Source organism: Alligator sinensis, unplaced genomic scaffold (assembly GCF_000455745.1).
Source record: "Alligator sinensis unplaced genomic scaffold, ASM45574v1 scaffold1308_1, whole genome shotgun sequence".
Classification (NCBI taxonomy): Eukaryota; Metazoa; Chordata; order Crocodylia; family Alligatoridae; genus Alligator; species Alligator sinensis.
In genome coordinates this window covers 759663-775298 of record NW_005842416.1, presented here as the reverse complement: position 1 = coordinate 775298, position 15636 = coordinate 759663, and positions in this window count along the sequence as shown.

Sequence of the window (15636 nt, the reverse complement as noted above, 5' to 3'; positions counted from 1 at the left end):
TATTTCTAGCTTCCATACAAACATATTTCCAGTGCCATTTTTCATTATCAAGAGAAAAATTACTAGAAAAATCTGCCTAATAATTGAAAACATTCAAATAGAAAAGTTATTTCCATTTTATACACTGTTGTATATTTGGTTAAACAATAATCTGAACTAAGTGAATCACATGATCCTATCAGATTGTATTATTTTCAGGAGAAATGTTTTGATGTGCTGAATGCAGAATGCCGAGGGGAGGGGCGGGGGGATATTATTTCACATAACCTATATGAATGGCATGAAAAGTTAATTTCCTCTGAATGGCTTAGTTGGAAATGATTCGTTTTGTTATGATAAAAATAACTACAGATTTAAAGAAAAAAATATTACACACTGGAGTTTCTGACAATTCCTGGATTTCTCAAATCATTTGAGAAGTATATTGACACTTAATTTACTAAGTAAAAGATGCAATATTGGTTTAGGAATTCAGTTTAAAAAAAAAAAAAGAGAGAAAATAAACTTTATCACAATCAGTTAACAAAAATAAAATTAAATTCCCAAAAGGAATACACTAGAAATAATAGCTTTAAAAGTTATATTCTGCTACCCAACTGACAAAAATTAATTATTTTGATACGTTTGATCTGTGCTCTTCTTCCATCTGGCAGGGGTTGGGGGGCAACCAGCTCTTTCCCCAAATGAGATACTTCCAAATATAAACTGAAACCCCTCTACAATAAAGGAGTTTTACAGTAATCTGTTTTTTCCTCATATTGCCAGTTATAACATTAGACCTGGTAGAACATAGGTTGTTTATAAATTGATAGTATAATTCCCATCTTGGACTGGGTACGGGTATTTGACTGCCACTAAACACAACGTCTTGTTCCTCCCATATCATGCTGATAGAAATTGGATCAATTCGGAGAGTTTCCTTTTTCTGGTCTTCAACCTTAGCTTGTTGTATAAGGATTCTCATATCTAGAGTCCTTCTTCCCTTGTGCCAATTAGGGGTAAGCAGAAATTGATGGTGATGGGGATTGGAGGTAAATTTACCTGTATGGCATTGCTCCACATTTTTGAGTAAACACACCATTCAGCAGGGCTTATCGCTGGTGGTGGATGAAATGATCACTCTGTTCCAGCTTCAGTCTCTAGAAGTACCATGGAACCCTGTGAGTGAAAAGTAGGGGGAAATCAGTAGGTGGAGAAGCAAGCACTGGTATGAGGAAGAACGATCCAGACCAGCAGTTCCCAACCTTTTGGTTCCAGCGGCACACTTACCAGGCCTCTCCCATCCCGCGGCACACCAGCTGAAAGCGGAGCAGCGGGGCGGTGGGAGCAAGTGGCCTGGAGCAGACTGGGGGAGGCAGGGATCACGAGCGACCAGGCGTGGAGCAAAGGGGAGTGGCGAACATGGGGCGCGGATGCAAATCACTGGCTCGAGCCACGCTCCTTCAGCTGTCTGGCAGCAGCAGCAGGCAGGGGAGCTGGCTCCAGCCAGCAGGGGCATGGCTCCAGCCCAAAATTCCTTGGCACACCTGGACGTGCCTGATGGCGCACATGTGTGCCGCAGCACACTGGTTGGGAAATGCTGATCCAGACAGACGAAAATGTACAGCAGTTGAAACAGTAGCAAAGAGCCCATCTCTCTCAACAAATATGGAAGCTCTTTGGAGAGGAAGTAAGATGAGGAGACCTACTCCTTCACACTGTAAGAGTTGTTCAGGATATTCAAATTTGTCAGATCTTCAGAAGCCAAAGCCTGGTACAAAAAGAGGAGGCCCCAGCCCAAGAGAGCACTCCAAAAATAAGCAATTGCCTTCTACCTTCCAAGCAACTGGAAGAGAAAACTCATTTTCAGATTGTGCTCTTGTCCCTGAGTCTTACCTGCTATTTTTCCAGTTTTGGCCTAATAGGTGACCTATCCATTTTCCAGACTCCAATTTATATTTTACTATGCTGGAGTAAATTTTCCATATAGCTCTCCCCTTTTGCTCGTGACACCACAATGCTAATGAAGAGTGCCAGCCACTTGGTTACTCTAACTTTTGTGACCAGAATGTTTACGGTGGGAGCTGCACATGGAACTTGGAAGAGGAAATGAATTTAAAGTTGAAGATATGGGGTGGGGGTGAGGTAGAAAAAACACTTGCAAACTGATATGTAAACGCAACTGAACAGGTTTATCTTTCAGAAGATTTAGCCTTAGATGCCTTGCTCTTGCATGAATACAAGCATGTGCCAAGTCAGTGATTTAATGTTACCTTTCACCTAATGACTCACTTCACAGCCAATGTACAAAATACCAATATGAAGACTACCCATACTTTCTTAGAGCAATACAATTTTTTTTAAATACTTTATATATAGGTATAAAAAGAAGACTAGATCAATGTAAAGATGATGAAATGCCTGTCATTTATGGAGATGTACATTTTGTAGTTAAAATACTAGTATGTGTTTTGTTTGTCACTTTTCCAGTAGCAAGCAAACAGCTTGCTGGTTAGGTGATAGGCAGATTTGCACTGTGGTAATCACAGCTTTTCGGATGATTCAAAATTTTATTTGGGGAGAATGAGGAATCATGTCAATTTTTACCTTAATTTCTAAACTCACTTTCTAACTGCCAATCTATTTCGAGAGTCATAGGACGGCCAGCACACCTTCAGTCCATTTGGTCTCCCTCTTCTCTTGGGACAGAATAATTTCTAAAGGCCTAATTTACATGCCATCTACTGGTACCACGACCATGAGTAAATCTATAGATTGTTAGAGAAAAACAAAAAAAGTCTCAGAAATAAAAAGAAAAAGAAAAAAACTCATAAACCAAAACACAAATAAGTAGCCCTTACTTACGCAATCATGCTGTTGATTAATTTGTTCCAGGAAAATCCCAAGTGAGCTAATAGTGTCGGTGCCTTATGGCCTTTAAACATATGGCCATAAGAGTGGCACTTTAGTTTATATGGTCAGCCACTAAATTAAATATTTGCAGCACAGTAAGTGCTATATGAAACATGAAGCCTGAATGTATGCTATGCAGTGTTAAGTGCTGGACTCTTAATTAAACACATGAGCATGTTACTCCTCTCAGAACCCAACCCAGGGAAAGGGCTTCTAAGGTGGCAGGCGACTCTAGGCAGGGTGTTCATTTGCAGCCCAGCGCTACCCCACCACAAAAACAAATGAGCAGACTCTTCAATTAAACTGGAAACTCCAGGACTGTATTAATGATAACAGACAACAATGATACTTACAATAGTTACAAGATTATTTACGTTGATAAATAAGAAAATACTGAGAGAGAGAGAGAGAGAGAGAACAGAGCAGACTGCAGAGCCTCAGTCTGAGAGCTGCAAACGATGCTGCAAGTCATACTAGTACATGTACAAAATGCCCAGCTGTTACAGGCTGTCAGGACCCTGTGCTTACAATGAGAGCTGTACAGATTCCCCACCTTCCCAGGAGATTTTCCCCTCTCCAGGGCATTGTCTTCTTCAATCCAGGGAATAAGTGATACGTTACCACAAGAGTGTTGGCCCACCAGCACTGGTCCTGGTCTATGGTTGCACTCCTGGAGGGATCGCCAAGGAGTCTCTCTTTACCTGTGATATATACTCACCTTCAATTGCGCCACAGACGCTAGACACTCACCAAACACCCTGTGACAGGGGGAAGATCACATAGCTGGTCGCAGTGCCAGCCCAGCCCTCTGTCAGGGGCAGTCTGCCCTGTCTTGCCTGCCACAACTTGTTGTTCAATAATACAAGATGAAATAAGCAGGAGGCTGCCCATGTAATGCCCTGATGCCATGGGGTCTACACATGGCTCTGACCTTCCCTTACCATGTCCCATACCTCGCAGATGGTGTCTAAAATTGTAGTTGCTCCAGCCAGACGCCAGGCCAAACTCTGTCCCTTTTTGGGCCTCTCACACTTATCTCACTCATTCTACCCCCTCTCACAGGGCCTCTTCCATGCCGCCCTTCACTGGGCCTCTCCTAACCTGCCCTGCTCCTCTTGAGCAAACCCTTCGGGCCATCAGGCTTGCCTACTTCCACCCAGGGTGATCTCCCCGCAGCCCTTCGGGTGCCTCCCACAGCCTACTCTATGGATGATGGTCCTTGCACCTAACACTAGGCTGATTCTAGCCACTAGCCCCTTATCAGGCACTAGGCTTTTCCTACCTCCCCCCCCCCAGGCCACTCTCTACCCCCTCACCGAGGCTACCTCTATGCCCCCTTCCTGAGGCTACCTTCTATGCCTTTCACTGGGGAGGCAACTGGCCTGGCATTTCTGGAGAGACACCCTGCCACAGGTAGCCCCACCAGGCCATCCTTTCCCAGCAGGGTGCAGTTTCAAGTCATACCCAGGACCAGGAGCCTCTTACCATTCCCATAGCTCCTGCCCTTACCACCAAGCAGGTAGGCTGTTCGAGCAGCCACTCAACCTGATGTTGTTCTGCCGACTGCCAACATCAGACTGCTGGCTCAGCCCTCAGTCCCTGTGCTAAAATGGAGTCTGCTCAGCTCTCTGTTCCAATCACATGGCCCTCACCAAGTCATGTGACTGCCTCATCAGGGCTGGCCTGCACCTGCTGACTGCCCTACTGCCACTCAAAGCCTTTAAAGTGACAGGCACCAAAGATGCTCTGTCAGACACCCTTAATCTCATCCAGTCACAGACTCACTAGACCTAAGCAGTCTCTGTTCAGATGTAGGCTTCAAACTCACAAGTCTCTCTCCTCAGTGACACAAATTCTCAACATATACGCCCAACTCATGCAAGTTGCACACCATTCCCAACACACACACCCTGTCCCAGAGTGGAGCATGAGCCCTTTTAACCCTCAAAATCACCCCGCATTCACCATCCAATCACATCTCTAAGGTACCTGTCATTCAAACACTGATCCAATTGGCGCATCCATCAATCAACATGTTGAAACAAACTTATAACTCTTCACACTTCTGACCAATCATCATACACTCTACCTCAGGGAAAAGTGGTCACCACTTTTGGCACCAAAATCCCTGTTGCTGGGTCTCTACTGCGTATGCTAATATATGTATTAGGTCAGCCCCTCCTCCAGGGTAAAAAGTTTGCTGCAGAACTACTGCGTATGTGCAGGACTTGAGCTTTTAACATTATATCATCACCTTCAGATTAGTTAGGCCAGGGAATGAGCAGCACCGTGCACTCTACAGCAGAGCATTTTAAACACTTCATGATGAAATTTAAGTACAACAAATTGAGAATATAAAACCATAGTTGAATGCACTAAAGTGACAATATATTTGTTAGAGACTGAGTCTGAATGTTTTTCTGTTGCTGTGTCTTCCCTCTCATTTTAAAATGTTTCTAAGTAACTGTGCAGGCCGGGAGCGACCCGGGCCCTTTTCCGTGCTGCATGCGGGCTGTGGCCAGCAGCCCGGGCACACTGGATCGGAGAGGGAGGGTGACGAGCTGGAATTAGGCACAGACGCTTAACGGTAGATTTTAAAGATTGTTTACTTACACCGAGATGGCAGTGGTGTAGGCTGGAAAGCTTGCTTCAGTTGCGGTTACAGACACAGACAACATGGACGGTCGCGTGGAGTTTGCTAGGCTCCATGGAAACAGAGCTCCGAATGCTCTGGGTGAGCGCGCCACCAAAATCGGACTCGTAGATACGTCTTATAATTCTTTCCACTCGAAGACGGGAAGAGGTGGGCGATGGATCAGGTCGCCAAGCTCCTCTGAATCTCACACAGGGTCTCTATTACCCTGCCGTGTATCCAGAGTCTCCACAAGATGGATGTGGAGTCCTCTTCGGCTTGGGCGGAAACTGCTCAAGCCTCTTATACGGCTAACAGGCCAATCGTTAGCCGCCACGTGGGAATAATTTAAAACTAGCCAATAGAGGAGAACGAATTTGCATACAGGTGGCGGGAACTCTTTTGCACCGTGCATTTCTCTTGCAACTTGAGCAATGCACCCTGCAAAAGAAGCTGCAAAGAGGCGGGAAACTCGTCCCTGCACCGGGGTTCTCCTCTGCAATAGGAAACTCTCCCGTGCAATGAAGTTGCAACCTGGCGGGGATAATTCTGGTGCCGAAGCACACACAAAATCATGCCTTTGGGTCATGACAGTAACCTCTTTTTCTAAGGCTATTTAGCTTTCTGAGTAGCAGAAGTGAGACAGACCCATTAGTAATAATACAGACATACATTATTATGGTTCTTCCCACCAATACAGAATGCATGCTACAAGGGGCATTTTGAAAATTTCCTAATGCTATTTATTTATGTTTAACATCCATATTTACAATCTGTTCATGGTTTTATAACTTACTCAAGCAGGTATATTTGTACATTCATTAATGCAACATGTTTAGATATAAAGGGTTTCTCTCCTTAGGGAAAAGTAACAATTTTAGTTTAAGTGCTGTCACATTTGATATATTATTACACAGCTAAGTCTATAGTGGACTGTTGGAGACTCTTTAAATCCAAAATAAATGTGAGTGCAAGTTTTGTAAAAACTCCTTAGGTCTGCAGAAAAATCTTTTCCAGAAGGACCAATGCTTTTACCTTCATTGACTGTTTCAGTACTATTCAAGACAATAGTGGATGGAAAATTGAAGTGGGACTTAGAGGTGTTTTCTTTTTTCTTGTAATTTGTTACAGAGACATGTGGAGAATGAATTTTCATCAAAATATGAGAGCCAAAGAGGGTAAACAGACCTTGCAGCAATTCAGTAACAATGCTTGTTGGAAAGTATGATAATTAGTTCCTAACATTTTGTGAAAGTGCCTATTAAGCCATTAACTACTTAGCCTTAATTTTAAACTTAAGAAAGTATATATCCTGTCCCATATTATCCAAAATCCATTAGGGGTTTTTTTGTTCCTTGGTGATATGTTTGTTCAATCACCCATGCTTTAGCTCAGGAAACTATTAAAAAAACCAAAGTGAGTATAATTCATTTCCAGTCTTCTAAATAATCTGTCATTATCCTCCAATGAAAGGCAAATCCCCAGAAGATTATGAAATATAAGGAAGAATCATAAAGGTATTTTCTCTCATATAACACATATCATATCCCCCCAGAATCAACCTCCCAAAATTGGAGTAGATGTCTTAAGTAGGAAAGCAGTTTGCTTTGCTGGTAAAGAAGCACACCTGGAGACACTGTGTATGCCATGAAGCTGCCAATATGGCTGCTAGTAGTTCAGCAGGCTTAAGGTGCAGAGTCCTGTGTTAACCCTCTTGCAGCTGTAGCACTGTATTGGCTGAGCACTGTAGCTTGTGCCTGAACAGCAAGTGAGCTTCTGGTAGTATCTTGAGTCCTGTGCTGTGGAAACAATGGTTTATTTACAGGAGCTTTTAAAAAGAACTACTAACTATAAAGAACTAACAGTCTTGCTTCTGCCTTTGCAAGGGTCTGGAGTCTAACCTTGTGTGACACAAAGTCCTCCTGAGCACATAAAGTGTCCAGGAAATGTGGCATCCCCAGTAAACAGCCACACTAGGACGTTCCTGCTACCTGCTGCCTTACCTAGACTGTCTCCTGGGATGCTACATTTCCTGGTCACTCTGTCAGGGAGGACTCTCAGGAGGACTTACTTTGTGTCATACAGTTAGCCATGACTTTGGAATAGGGATAGGAAACAGACCAGAATGATCTGATGCTTTTATAGCAACAAACCAGAATGATCCATCCAGAGTCAGAGGTGGGCAGAAGTTAGGACCTGATCACAGCTGGCACTTGTCCCCATGGCAGCACTAGGAGATCATCCATGGCTGAAGCCCCTTGCTGCTGAATGCTGCCAAAGCCCTATGTCCACAGAACAGATCCAAAAATTCTGCAAGCTAGATCTGGTTCACAGGTTGTAGGCTGCTGATCCCAGCCCTGGAATTTTTTTTCTGTATTCTGTCTTCCAAAAAACAAAGTGAATGTTTTGTTTGGGGGCATATTATAAGCAAGAAAATATAGTGATACTATAGGTACCAAGAACTAGAGGACAACAACTGAATGTCCAAAGTTATGGAACTGACCTCTCACCTGTACCTGAGTTCCTATTGCTATGACATTATTATTTCAGTAGTGCTCAGAGATCTTAGTCAGATTCAAGGCTTCACTTGGCTGGGTGCTCTGTAAGCAAGTAAGACATCCACAAACCCAAAGAGTTTACAAACTAACTAGGGACAAAATGTGACAGGTGGATGTAGAACACAACAGACGGAAGGAGGGATGGAGTGTGAAAGCTTTCACTGCCACAACTCGTACCATACAACTCGCACCATACTTGTTATTAAGATAAAATACTTTATTCTCTGCAGCTGTCAGTACAGCATCTTCTGTTTTGGGGTTTGCCACTCAGCAATTTCCTTTGGATATTTTTTTTTAACCTACGACCTGTGCAACCCCTCCCACCCCAGATGCCTGTTTTACTTTTCCTCTTTGTCCAGAGTAATATGTTGACTTCTATGATTTTCAGCGCTTCTGTATTGGGAAGGATGCCCCTTTTGTTCTTTTCGTGGCCTTTGTCCACCAATCCAGTATCTCATGAATAGGGCCCTGAGAAAATCATGATTTTGTGGACTGTGCAGAAACTGTGAAATTCGCCCCCCACTGCGATTTTTAAGGGTTGCAAGCATAGGTGGTGGAAGGCCAGAGCTAATGGGGCTTAACCCCTCCAAATGCAGGGCAGCTCAGAGGGCCACAGGGCTGCAGCGGTGGGGAAGGGCTCACACAGACAGACATGGAGCCTGCAGGTGGCCGGAATTGCAGCCAGATGGCATGTGGAGCACTGCCCACCACAGCAGGTAAGTTGGGCACAACGGCAGCCTATCTCCGCCACACGTACAAATCTGGGGGGCACTGCTCCCTGGGCCTCTTCCAAGGTGTGTGCAGTGGCAGGAGCCTTTCTGTGCCCCTGGACGAGCCTCCCAGGCTCCAAGCGTCTGACAACCCGCCCCAGGGTCCCATTCATCCCAGCCCCTGCTCCTGCCTCTGCCCCACTCCCTCCTTCACTGTGGGGACCTTGATCTCCCCCCTCACCCATGCCCCTTCCCCAACTTACCTGCTGTGGTGGACAGTGCTTTGCACACCACCCGGCTGCAATCCCAGTTGCCTATAGGCTCCATGTCTGTCTATTCGCACAGCCCGCCCCACCCTCCCTCCCTGTCCTGTTGCAGCTGCCCGGAGCCCACGCCTGGGCTGCCCTGTAGCCCTCTGCACTGCCCCGCATTTGGGGGGGTCTAAGCCCCGTTAGCCCTGGCCTTCCACTGCCTATGGCTGTGTGCCTGCCTGCCGCATGTACGCTGGTAAAGTATTATTTTTCATGAAATATTCACGGAACTACCAGGACCCATTTGCCAAGATCAATGGTAGTTCCATGAATATTCCATGAAAAATGACACCTTATCCATGCACATGCCAAGAATTTTCGACAAGAAATCCGCAATTTTCTCAGGGCTAATCATGAACTTCCCTCTCACTCTTTTCTCTTAATTGTGGTCTAGTAATTTAGTCTAACATAATTCCTCTGAGTTTTTTCCTCCAACTCTGTAAGTCTGCAGGGAATTAATTCAATATCACTAACAAAGTGCATTAATATAGAACATCAGTTAGTTTACAACATTGCAGTTTGATTTCAAATACAACTTTATTATTAACCTTATAGGAGACATCATAGACATAGTAGTGAAGACCTTAAAGTTAAATAACTGATCTTAGCGGGTAAGACATTGAAAAGGAAAGTGAACAGAATTCGTCAGCATTCTGTGTATTTGACCATCACACAATGACGTGCAAATAAATCCATTCTTATCCAGTACTACCAAGCAGATGGTAGCACTGGAAATAGTGTGGAAGTGGGACAACGAGGAAGGAGGAACAGACTGTATCACTCTTCAGGCTTTTTAATGGCTTGCTATATAGTCTATAGTTACAGCTTAAAAAGAAAGCTGCCTACTTTGCAAGTTTCAGTGCAAGAATATTGCTGCCATATGGGGAGAAAGGCTACAAAGGACAAAGTTGAGTAAAATAGCATAACTGGGGCACAAATTTTAAGTTGTGATCAAGGTCTCTTTACCAGGGATGTAAATGCCTTTGACAGTATCCACTTTTGTCAGGGTCTCCCACTGAGTGAGAGGAGGGAATCACTTCTCTATAGAAATTCAGAAAGCAAAGAAACCCAAAATGATAATGGCAAACAATATCATTCAGTGTTCATTTCCTCAGCTCCTGTGGAAAAAAAACATTCATTCATATTGGGAAGTGGTTCTATACTTGTGTCAATCAAAATAAGTTATCATTCATCAGTTTGCTGAACACAAGAGTAATAAAGGAAGGGAAAATAATCTGTTTTCAAATGGCTTTTTTGAAAAGCTTCAGTGCCCGAGCTGCTTGAGCTCCTTCCTTCATTTTTGCAAAAAAATTATACTGGCCTAGCCAGTGAAGAAGCAGTTAACCTTTCCTATAAGCTCTTATTTTATTACAGTGCTTCTTCCTGGAGATAGGTAAAATTATTTCTTTACCATAATATAGTAAATGAAGCCTTGATTTTATCATGGTGATTTTCAGGGAGTTATGTTGGACATATATAGTCATGTTACATTCCTATATCATAGAAATAGCCTGCATTTTGCTGTTTTTACTAAAAAAGAGAATGGATGTACAGCATTTTGTGAGAGCCAGCAGCAATTTTGAACATGTTCTGCACCTCACAAAATCTCCATGTGTTATGACAGTACTACTCTCTAGTTTACAAATGGAAAACTGAGATAGAGGGAGACTAAGTGACTTGATCAAGGTTGTACAGGAAGTTTGGAGCAGACTGGAGAATTTTACCTGGACATCCCAAGTTTTGGTTAGCACTCTAACAACTGGGACAACTTCATTTCTTTTAGGACTAGACGCATGCTGCTGGCTTACCTGGCAGTGATTCTAAAGAAAAAAAAAACAGAAATCCCAGTAGTATTCAGCAAAGTTGAACAGTCATATGATCAGTAGCATGATGAGTGGTAAGTGACCAGGACACCAGCCCGAGGCACCCAATTAGAGGGGGCACAAGAATGCCAGCCACCACTGCTCCTGACCCAGCTGCCACAAACACTGCAGCCAATCTGTCTCCTGCCACCACTGCTACCCAGGGTGGAGAGCCTAGCTGTTACACCTGTGCATGCGATCATATTTTGCTATAATCTTGATGCACCCTCTCCCAGTCCGTACAGTACAAGACTCTCTACTCATACTCCATGCTGTGTTTCAGCTTTCCACTGTATATGTAAGGATGAAAAACTTTCAATCTTTGGCCTCTGTGCTAGGGCTCTGTAACAGGGTGGTATGTCCCTTTAAGAGAGAACAGTCAGACTTGTTGAGAGAGCCCAGCAGCAGGCATTTGGATAAGGAGGGAGTGTCTCATTGAGAGCTTAAAACAGCATGTGAGAGAGCAGAAAGGAAGCAAATGAAGGTTTGCAAGCAGGAGGCAAGCTGTGAGCAAAATAAGCTTACTACCAATGAGGGGCCAGGCTGCAGTGCTAGGGTCAGAGCCAAAGGACTCCCCCCACTAGTGCCTAGGACATGGCAGAAAGTTTTGTTTATTTGTTTGCTTGTCTGTTGCTTAAAGACTGTTTTATTTGGGAAGACTGGCTGAGGAGCTCCTCAAGGAACAAAGCCCCCTTGCAGAAGCCAACAGGCCAGACAACCCTCTAATGGGTTCAAAACAAGTTTTCTCTATTGTGCCAACCAACAGTCAGTCCTCTCTGCTATGCTCAGCAATATATTCTAAGCTGCACAAATGCTGGTACCCTCTTCTCTAGTGCAAATACCAAACTCATCTAGGTAAAAGTATAAATATTGCCTCTTACACCACAAGGGGTTGAAACAGGAAGTTGTATTACAGAGCCTGGAACTACCCTGAACATCAGTTGAGGCCTCATTCCTCCCGCAGCACACAGCTCCCTATGGTACTGCCTGCCTCAGTCCTCTGAGATTTAGTCCTGGGGCTTCAGGTTATCAAGCTGAAATGACTCACCTTTCCTGGCACTCAGGTTTTATAATTCCAAGGCATGAAGCCAGAAGTGATGGGCCCCCAAGATTTTAAAGAGCCTTTGATCTGGGCTTCAGTTGTAGTTCAACCCTCCTACTTCCATGCGGGGCTAAAAGGATACATCACACAGCCAAAAATGCTTGTTGTTATGTGAATAACTACCCACTAAGGAGCAGACTAAAACCAACAAGTTCATTCTCCATATGCCAAGAATTCTGCAAATAGTAGTGTCATTATTAATTTGGGCTGAACAAGCTAGCTGATAAAGATTCTTAGTCAAAGCTGGAGGCCTCTTCTCTGATATTGCATTTGGCCAGGGAATATCTAATTCCATATAACCTAGCAGTATGTTTGCCAGGTTTTAAAGGCAATATTTGTTCTATAATTATTTTGATTGGGATCCGGAATCTTTCATTCCCTGAGAAAGGCTTTTTGGTTGTAGCCGTGTTGGTCTAAGGACATGGGCAGGCAAGGTTCTTTGGGTAGATGTGATATCTTTTATTAAACCAACTGAGTAGTTTGGGGGGGGGGGGGGTTTTGCAAGCTTTCGGGCACAAATACCCTTCGGCCATAGGGAGGCTGCTGTTGTTCTGAGATCTCCAAGGAATGAAAGAAGCTAAAAGTGTGACAGGAGGTCAGTGAGAATGTAAATTGGTCGAAGTTAGGAAAACAATGGATAGAGAAGGGGGTGGCAAAACGAGGGGGAAAATAATGGGTAAAGGAATGCAAAAGGTAAGCAAAGGAAACTCTGCTGTAGTGATGAGTTCTCCAAGGTAGAAAAGAGGCAATCTGTGAAATAGTAAATACAGGTGGAAATTAGGAATATAAGGGGTAGAGAAAGGTATTTTTGGAATATTATGCCCGTGTATGTTTTTCTCTGGTGATATATTGCCCTAAGATATCACTCAGAACATAATTTCAATTTAATAATGTGTTATTTAAAAGGTGTCAGTGTTATAGAGAGGAAAACATTCAGAGATGAATTCAGTTTATGTATGGGACCAATCTGTCATCTTTTGACACTCGTTGGCACAAGTTTCAGCAACAGAGAAATATAAAATGCTTGTCCCCCTGTTTCCTGCAACACGGCTATAGATTCATAGATTGTAGAGTCGGAAGGGACCACAAAGGATCATCGTGTCCGACCCCCTGCCCCTGGCAGGAAAGAGGACCAAGGTCAGATGACCCCAGCCAGGTGTCTCTCAAGCCTCCTCTTGAAGACCTCCAAGCTAGGTGATAGCACCACCTCTCCTGGAAGCCCATTCCAGATTCTGGCCACCCTTACTGTAAAAAAAATCTTCCTAATGTCCAACTTGAATCTACTCCCACTAGTTTGCACCCATTATTCCTAATTACTCCTAGGGGTGCTCTGGTAAATAGAGCATCTCCAATTCCCTGTTGTCCTCCCTCGATAAAATTATAAGCAGCTACAAGGTCTCCCTTCAGATGTCTCTTGTGAAGGCTGAAGAGATCCAGATCCCTCAGCTTCACCTCATAGGGTCTTTCACAGAGACCACTAATAATGCGAGTGGCCCTCCTCTGAACCCTCTCCAGATTCTCCGCATCCCTCTTGAAGTGTGGCATCCAAACCTGGACACAGTACTCCAACTGTGGCCTGACCAATGCCGCATAGATGGGGAGCATCACCTCCCTTGTTTGTTGGTAATGCACGACAAGGTGCGATTGGCTTGTTGGTGGCTTCGTTACACTGTCAGCTCACGTTCATCTCGGCTATGTTTAAGTGTATAGTGCCATTATAATGGCAGCTTGTTACAACTCACACCAATTAAGAAATGGAATAAATCAGGGGTTTTCAACCTTTTTTAATAAGTGTAAGTCTGGCGGCTGGAGATGAAGTGAGGGGGGGGCACAGCTGAACGTGGAGCAGCAGCACGGGGTGGTGGATGGCAGCGGCAAGTTTCCCCCTTCCCCACTGCATCCGACCCACTGTGTGGTGCCTATGCAGCCTGCAGAGGGGTGCTGCTGCCCTTGCCCCACTCCTGGGAGATGGCAGCGCAGGGTGGTGGCACTCTGTCCCTGCTCACCTGTGCATACCCCCTAGGGCCTTCCCAAGTACCCCTGGGGGTACACGTATCCCCAGTTGACAACCCCTGGAATAGATTGGTATACATATAGTATGCAAATGTTCTTTTAGTTACTGCATATCTGGCATCAGTTCTGCAGGAAAAAAATCTCAGCACTTTCAGCATTTTGAAGATGATGGATTTTGTAGATGAGTGTAAAAGGTTGCTATGGAAATTATATATTCTGTCCTCAGCCTGCACCCAAAGCATATAAATAACTACTACAAGATGTTTTTCACCATTTTCAGGGAGGTAAGGGATTGTAGGCTTCCCCCCTCTCACTCTGTACAATGTTATCATTTTACTCCAGAAGATGAATGCCATTCATTAGAATTAAAAGGTACACTTTGCTCTTCCCAAATGTTCTGTATTCTAGAATTTGCCAACTAATCAAATTTCTTCTCCTATTTTGTGTTATTAGACTCCACTACTGGTGAGAACATCTGGTAAACTGGAGAAGCCAAGACATCAGTTAATCTGTACGTAATATAAATCAGGGATGTCAAACATACAGCACACAGGCCAGATCCAGCTCTTAGAGCCATATGATCTAAAACTGACCCCCTGTGCCATATGCAGCATCTGCAATGCCAGATCCAGTCTGCATGCAGCATGCACCAGTCGTGCTCCAGGGCTTACACTGCAGGTGGCACATGGACTGGATCTGGCACTACATGCAGTTGGGGGGGGAGGGGGATGGGTCAGTCTGCGCAAACACTGCACTGGACTAGCCCTGAACAAATTGAAGCAGACCAACCCGGTGACACTCATTCATCCCACAAGGCCGGATGAGTTTCAGACCCCTAGTATAAATTATATGCAACTTAAAATGTTCTCAAATGTCAAACATACATGGAATCAGGTATTTGGGTTGTAGCTGAATTGATGTAGAGACAAAAGCAATCAAGACTTATGGTAGAGGTCTAACCTTTTATTAGACCAACTAAATTTTTGCAAAAAAAAATTCTTTAAAAAACATACATGGAGAAATTCTAAGAAACTAAGAAAGGCTGGGTACCTGTAGTTGGGCAAGAGAAAATAAAGCCTCCTCTTCTACTTAGCACTCTGCTTTATTTAATCTGTTCAGGTAAATGACTATTCATGGGGTTGAGCTATTTCTCCAGTATCATCTCTTGTGAGCAAGTAGCTGCAGACAGGCAGGAGATGAGAGGGCTTCTGTCTCTTCTGGCCAGGGCTCTTCCTACTTTCTATACCTCCAAACTAATTTTCTCATGGAAGAAGGTATTTCATAGATTTCATAGACATCAGGGCTGGAAGAGACCTCGGAAGATCATCGAGTCCAGCCCCCTGCCCAAAGGGCAGGAAGTCAGCTGGGGTCATAGGATCCCAGCAAGATAAGCATCCAGTTTGCTCTTGAAGGTGTTCAGTGTAGGCGCTTGAACCACCTCCGGTGGCAGGTTGTTCCAGACCTTGGGGGCTCAGACAGTAAAGAAATTCTTCCTTATGTCCAGCCTGAAACGGTCTTGTAGTAGTTTATGACCGTTCGACCTAGTCGTCATCCCT